Here is a 7,500-nt window from a genome sequence, read left to right on the forward strand (position 1 = left end):
TACATAGGGTCGCTATGAGTCGCAAGTGAATCGACGGCACATAACAACAACAACATGCATACATATACATCTGTTTGAGTTGTGGCTCTGGTTTCTTTAGGGTATATGCCCAGTAGTGGAATTGCTGGCTCAAATGGTATTTCTATTTCTAACGTTTTGAGAAAGTTCCAGACTGTCTTTTTTAGTGTTTGTACCGTTTTGCAATCCCACCAGCAGTGAATAAGGGCTCCAATCTCTCCACAACCTCACCAGCATTTGTTGTTTGCTGGCCCCGTGCACTTTGCTATTGTTGCTGGGGTGAGATGATATCTCATAGTTGCTTTGCACATATGCTTTCTTACTGATGTATAAATCCTCGAAAACATGTTGGGTTGTTAATGATGCCTAAATCCTTGAAAACATAATTCAACATAGAAACAATCTATTAATTCCTTTTCTACTTTGGTATGCTCTTGCTCCTCCTTAGTATTTGGAGATGGGAGGGCTATTGGGCAGACAGTGTGGTTGTTAGAAAAATGGACAGAGGGGTAAGTGAAGAGTCCCAATTCTCTGAAGGCGCTCAGAATCTTTTAAAGTTGCTTTTGCCACCCCAGTGGGATACCCCTGGAAAACTGGATTTCTTTGGAGGGTAGAGATGCTTTGGAGGGACTAGAAGAAAGGTGGAGATAAAGACTAAGACAAAGGCTGTTTTTGTCTGCCTACACACACACCTTCCCCGTCCGGACATGGGATAGGAGGGGCTCTAGGGACACCAATTTTTGCAGCCTGTGTGGGGCAGTGCTCTGCCATGGAAATGTAATTTGATAGAACGGGTAAATAAAATCAACTGTCATCAGCTTCCATTTTATTAACGGGACGAGGTCAGTGGTTTGGGTTGGATGGGTTGTGAGGGTTTTGTTTTGTTTTGTGTGGTGGTTGTAAGCCTTAAACTAAACAGCTTATTGGACAAGGGTTTCAAGTCCACTCGATGAAGTCAGTTCTGGAAGTTACTTTGTAGATGCCCAAACGCAGTGCATTATTTGCCAAAAGTGTCTTCAGTAAACCCCAAACAATAGTTGAGCAAAAATGCTGCCCCGCACAGCCTCCTGGGTTCTGTGAGCCAGGACCCTCCGGAGGCCGGGGCCCCTCCCTACGGCCCGGGTTCGGGGCTGGGCTCGCCCCTGGAGCGCGAGCGTCTGTGGGCGGTCAGGCGCGCGCTCCTCTCCTGCAGCGTTCCCGCCTTCCTTTTGTTTGGTTGCCTCCTCTTTCCCCTTGGTTGTTGATTATTAGTATTTTCCTAGTTTTCCAAACTAATAAGTGCCACTATCAGGCAGTTGGAAGCTCTCGGAGGCTGCAGGCTTTGCCGCTCGGCCTTAATTGATATTGAACGAGCTGCTGGTAGACGGGAACAGGGCCGCTGCTGGATAATTTGCAGTTTAATCAGCGTTTGTAATGAGAGCGGCTGATTAGGGCTGTTGGAAATAAAAGAGAGTTACAAGGAACGTCTGTCAGAGTCCGGTGATAATTCAGGACTAATTGTGGTGATTAGCGCAAACTGGATGACTTTGGGCTTTGCTAATGCAAAGAGAAACGTGCAGGCTCCAGCCAGGGACCCCTCAGAGAACAGTGCACAGGCTGCACGCAACTTTGCTGAGCCATTTTCCTGCGAGGCCTCGGAGGCTCCGGGCCGGGGCGGGAGGGAGGGGGTGGGGCGGAGGGGCGGTCGCCTCTCTCCAAGGCGAGGAGAGGTGGACAGGGGCTCGCGACTCGCCGGCCCCCCCACCTGGTGCCGCGCCTCCTCCTCCGGGTCCCAGGCGCTTTCTACTAGCTGCTGCGCACAGATGCGTCCTGACGCCCCCACCTTATTCCCTTCAGCCCGTCCTTTGCACTTAACATTTCCCTAGCGTTGGGCCTGCTCTCACTGCAGTGTGCATACCCTAACTTCATCGCCACCCTCAACTCCTGCTTCCACCCATCTGAGCACCTCTGGGGAGCGGGGAGGGGGGGCGTCCCCAGATGCCCAGCTTTCCCAACTTCTCACCCCTACCCCATCATCTCCTTTTTTCTCATTTCCTCTACTTTCTGCCTGCCTTTTAGGCCCTCACTTGTCTCCCCTGGAGAAAGATTCTATCACTTGCCCCAGATGGGCTCCATGGCCTGTGCCATTCCAGGTTGGCAGAGCCTTCCAGTGGGCTGGGGAGACGGGAAGGCACCTCTTATAAACGGCCGGAGTCCTCATTATTAAGGAGTTTCATAACTCTTTAATTCATTTTTAATGATGGCAATAAACATGGTAGTCATTTTGGAACAATAGCTAAAAATCATAGGGCCATTACTGTCCATTAAAACAGTGTTTACAGTTCAGTGGAGGTTCACGTGCCCCGTCGTCATTCATATTAGCCAAAGGAGAGATTTATAGGTCGGAAGAATGTCCCCTTTTTTTATTCTTTATATAACATAAAGCTTATTGAGCAAATTGTAAAGGAAGAAAAAAGTTCACTTGGCTTTTAATCGTGTGAGTGGGGATTAAATAAGGAGCTGTTGTCTGCCTCTGATTTCTATTTGATCAATAAATCATCAAGTGCCTTAAGTGCTTTATTCGCTATCAAATTAAATGAAAAATACTTTAACCTGCGTCCCTGGTGTCAGCAGATAAAGCTAATAATATTTTCTGTTATGTTTCCATTTAGGCACATTAATACTCAGAAAAATCTACTAGTCTTGCTGTGTGTGTGTGTGTGTGTGTGTGTGTGTGTGTGTTATAGATACTACGGATTTATCACACACCTACCCACCATCCGTGGGATCACCTTCTCATTTGGGGAAAGGAAATGGAAGTCCTGTCACCAGACCGCCATCAAGGGTATCAGGAGCGAGCTCCAACTCATTTGGCTACAGCTAAAATAAGTCTCCATGTTGCAGGGTCAAAGTGGAGGTGCTGGACCTTGGGCCCCGCAGCCGCAACGGGAGCCGGCTGGGTTATCAGCTCGATATAACATTTTACCTAGCTGTTTGCCCTTTTATCTTTGGGTCCTACTCTTAATAAATAATAAATCTAAACAATAGACCCAAAGGGACAAATCTCTATTATTTCCCGGGTCTTCCTGTCTTGCATTAGGTGTTATCGGCTTTGATCTATTTCACAAGTGATCCTTCCCTACCTTTGGAGTAACTGGTTAGTCAGAAACTTCTTCCTCCCCAGTAAAAAGACAACCATCTGGTAGGACTCTAACTACCAAGGTCTCTATGTTACAGTATTGGGGAATCCCTAGTGTCTTTATCTACCAAACCACATGATTTTATGCGCCTTTTTAAAAAGGAAGCATCTTTTCTTACTGCGTACATTTTGGAAAACTTTTTGTTGTTGTTAGGATTTTTTTTTTTTTTAATGCCTTGGATAACCTTGATCTGGCCTATTTTTTTTTTAACGCAATCAAATTATATTTGTGAAGTTTAATTGCTAACTTAGCAACTCGGTCACATCTCCCAAACCATTAGATGATGAAACCTCACCTGGTTAACTGGTACAACACTGTGGCCTCAATGGCGAATGCCTGATTATACAGCCAAGCTGCTAATTTACCAACCCTCCCCCTCCTCCCTGGCCACGGAGGCCTGGACGACCACTACTCACTGTATTCATGCGGTAGCTAAGAGAAGGAACCGTATTCCCGGAGTCGCTTTCCAGCTACCCGCAGAATGAGAAATGTAAAATTAGTGGAGGTGTGTGTATGAAGGGAGCCCAGCAATTAGCAAGGCGCGGGCGACCGCTGGCCCAGAGGGGGTCGGACCGAGTGAGTGGGGAGACCAGGGCGCGAGGGCAAAGGGCTCTCTTCTTTCAAGTCTGCGATTTGCAGGCCCCGCCGGCGAGGTCAGCACTTGTGCAGCAGCCCATGCTTCCATGGCCGCCCAGTTAAGAACAATGCCGCTTCCTACCCACCAGTCCTTTCCAAGGTGCTCCTACCCACGCCTCCACACCTACCCGGGCTCCAGGCCTGCGATGCACCCTCTAGCCCTCTTACTCTCTCTTTCTCCCCAACTTGGCCTGCTCAAAAGATATTAAACGCCCAAACACAGCAAAGTCAGCATCTGAGAGCATCTCTGGCAGCAGGCCTTAAGCAACAGGACATTGATTTTAGAAAAATCTGAGGCCTCTAGGGCCTCAGGGTGGGAATGGAGGCTCTGTTTAGTGCCCCATCCTCCTCTTCTCTTCTCTGCCTTCCTGGTTCCCAATACCCTCCCCTTTTCTCGGTGGCTGCAGGGCTTGGCTGCTGAATGAGACGTGAGGCACTCAACTACGTTTCCCTCCGCCGGGGGTGGGGAAGAGCGTACACTGGGTATTTACAACAGAAGTGTGCGTGCGCACCTCTGCCTGCAAGGGCAGGTGGCTGCGTGGACGCCTCCTTTTTGATGCAGTGTGGAATTGCAACACCATCGTACAGGTTCCCAAGTGTTTGTAGCTTGGTTGATGCTGGGTGGCTGAATAAGAGGACAAGGAGAAAGTACATCTTGAGGAGCTTCAGTTACCTTTACTTTCACTCCTCACAGGTCCAGGTAGCAAACTACCCTTCCCACCCTCCTTTTAAAACCAACCAAACAGTTCACAAACCCTTATTTATTTGTTTGTCTGTGGTTATTGCCCATGTTATTAATTGCACCCGGGCCTTCCTTGCTCTTTGAGAGAGCAGCGGTATAAATTGGCTCTAATAAATATTAGCCGCTAGATTAGGCGAGGTGAAGCTGGCACCGCGCTCTATTTTCGACCTGTAGCCTCTGTGAAGCCGCCAGTTCTGCGCCAGATTAGCCCCATCCATCCAGTGTCAATGGTTGTCTTGTTGAGAAAATCAGTGAGTAAACAGGGCTGACAGAGAGGGGGCCCAGCTGATTACTCATACAAATAGACTGCAAACTCCTCTAGGAGAAGCTGTTTCCAGAGATGGGTTTCTCGAATTGACAAGGCTGCTTCTCCCAGGATCCTGTGTCCTGCTGTTCCCACTTTGTCCTCCATCAATCACACAATTGTGTCCGGGATGTTTTATAGAGTCACTTAATATCCCTGCCTTCATCTCTATTCACTTAGAGAATCATCTGCCATCAGGGCTAAAGGCTTTCTGCAGGATGGGACTGGCGACACACCCCGGCAACAATAGCTCTGGTAGAAGCGGGACCCTGCGCCCTTTTCTGATGCTAATAGAACCGCCCTGGGATGTTCCAATGCAAAGAGGCCTCCATGGAAATCGGCTATTAGCCCTTTGTCCACTGCAGTAATTATCCCCTGGGCTTGTTCATGATAGGGCTGTGGCGGCCACAATGAGTTTGCCTTAAAAAATATTTATTCGCCCCTAAAATAGTTTTTAGTTTGATTGTAGTGAAAGTGATGTATAAGTGGCCTTTGCTTTGCTTTGCTTTGCACGAAAGAGGGGAAATGCTTTCATGATCAAATATGTAACTTTGGCCTTCATTCACTTTCTCCTATTATTTATGGACTCTGACCCCTCCCCAAACTTTGCTGCCCAGAGAGGGAAGGATAAAGAGAAATTTAGACTAAGTTCAGACCAAATACGTAGCATTTTTTAAGCAGAGAATTTCCAGAACTAAGAGTCCAGCCATATACAAAATCACATTTTACGGTCGAATTTTAAAGACAGAAGAAAGAATTACAAGGCATCACTCTTTAAGTGGCTCATCTACAAATTAAATTGCTACACAATTAATCAGAAAGTTAATTAATGAGCAAGTTACTAATTAGGACATTTAAAACCAGCGTGTTTATAGTGCTTTAGTTTTTTTAAAAAAAGCCCCTGTAGTTAATTGGGCCACACACTGATCTCATAACTGGTACTAGAGGTTAAAATACTACGAATGTATTATTATTATTATTATGTATAAGTTCCAATTATGCCGCAACTGCATTCAATACTTCATAACTGACAGAATTTTACAATTAATTGGAAAGGTTGGCATTAGGAAAAGATAAGCAGACTAGAGTATGAAAAACACTATGTCTACAGGTTTTCTTTGTACCTTCTTAACCTACACTTTTTCCTAAACAGAAACATCTGGAAAGTAGTTACATTTTTGATGGATCTCTAGAAGTCTGAGCTTGTGCATCTTCCTTTTTTAAAACCTCAAGGGTTTATAAACTTGCTCTGAAGAATTCACTTAGGATTGACATTTGAGGGACAGAATTTGGTTTTAGGCCTTGAGCCCCTGTGTTTCTTCTTCAAAATTAAAGAAGTATGTCCAAAACCAACCAAGTGACTGGTACTGTGATTTAGTCACACATGTAAAACCTCATTTACATTAAAACCTGGATCTTCACTGGGAAGGAGCTCTCAGAGCATCTGCAAAGGACAAATGCCAAGTTAATTTAATTGGAAAAACAAGGACACTTTCTGGTGAACTGAACCTTCTCTCTTTTCCTTGTATTTTTCCACCTAGCTTCACCCCCAGGCATTCACCTACTGCTAAGGGTCTCTAAGCCAACTTTTCATTTACATCTCCACAGTCCCCAGCAGTTCTGGCCTCTGGTCAAAAGATTGGTTCTTTTTGGAAGTTGCTATTGTTGTGTACCACCGAGTCAACTCAGTGGACTCATAGCTGATCCTCCGGTGGGTTTTCAAAGGCAATAAATTGCTTGGGAGTTGATTGTCCATCTTTCTCCAGCCGAGCAGTTTCTCTTCAGAAGGAAAGGCAATTTTTAAAGCTGAAATACAAGTAAAATGCTTCTTCTCCTCCCCTATTCATTGCGTCAGAGTCGCAAACCAATCATGTTCTTCCATTGAGTCAGAAACCTGGGCGGTCTGCCCTTGCTCAAGGCCACCCTTCACTCCCCAGAGGTGACCTTACCTGAAAAGGGTATGAAATAAGGGGTAGGCTAGAAGAGGCGGCAGCCTGCTTTAGGAAAGCTGCTTTCTACCTCAAACCCCTGGCCCTGGCCCTTCCGTATCCCCATTGTATTCACTGACTCATCTCTTTGGAGTAATCATCATCTGGCACATCTCTGGGCATTCTAAACTCTTCCAAGGGGATAAGAGGGAACTCTTGAGGTGAGATAGCTCCCTTGTCCTGAAAGCAATTAGCTTTGATCCTTGGCCACATGCAGAAGGTGGCAACACACACACACACACACACACACACACACACACACACACTACCCCAACGAGAACACACATAGGTAATTTTAATGAAAGAGGTTCCTGTACCACATTATTAGCAATAAATCTACACCATTCTTTGTTGGTTAAAATCATTATGATCATCATCGCTATCATTACTGAACTCATTATTCTTGTGTTACTATCAGAGTAGATTTATGATAATACCCACCATTACGCCTGAGTTAAAGAAGGTGTAAAGGTTTGATTAATAGCTGCTTTCATGTTTTAATACTCGACATTTTCTCACATTTTTTCCTCCTTTTCTAAATAAGGACCATAATAATTACAGGCGGTAATTACTGCTTTTGTTAGGAGTGTGTAATTAGCCACATATGCATTGTCCTTTTAAAAAAAGGAAAAG

At 45.7% G+C, this 7,500-nt stretch overlaps 1 pseudogene; it reads right to left on the reverse strand.

Moving 5' to 3' along the window:
- LOC102874998 overlaps nucleotides 1–7,500 on the reverse strand; it is a 28,211-nt pseudogene that overhangs the window by 19,420 nt on the left and 1,291 nt on the right.

The sequence above is a fragment of the Elephantulus edwardii genome, unplaced genomic scaffold (assembly GCF_000299155.1).
Source record: "Elephantulus edwardii isolate Elephantulus edwardi_28Jun2011 unplaced genomic scaffold, EleEdw1.0 scaffold00082, whole genome shotgun sequence".
In the NCBI taxonomy this organism is placed as follows: Eukaryota; Metazoa; Chordata; class Mammalia; order Macroscelidea; family Macroscelididae; genus Elephantulus; species Elephantulus edwardii.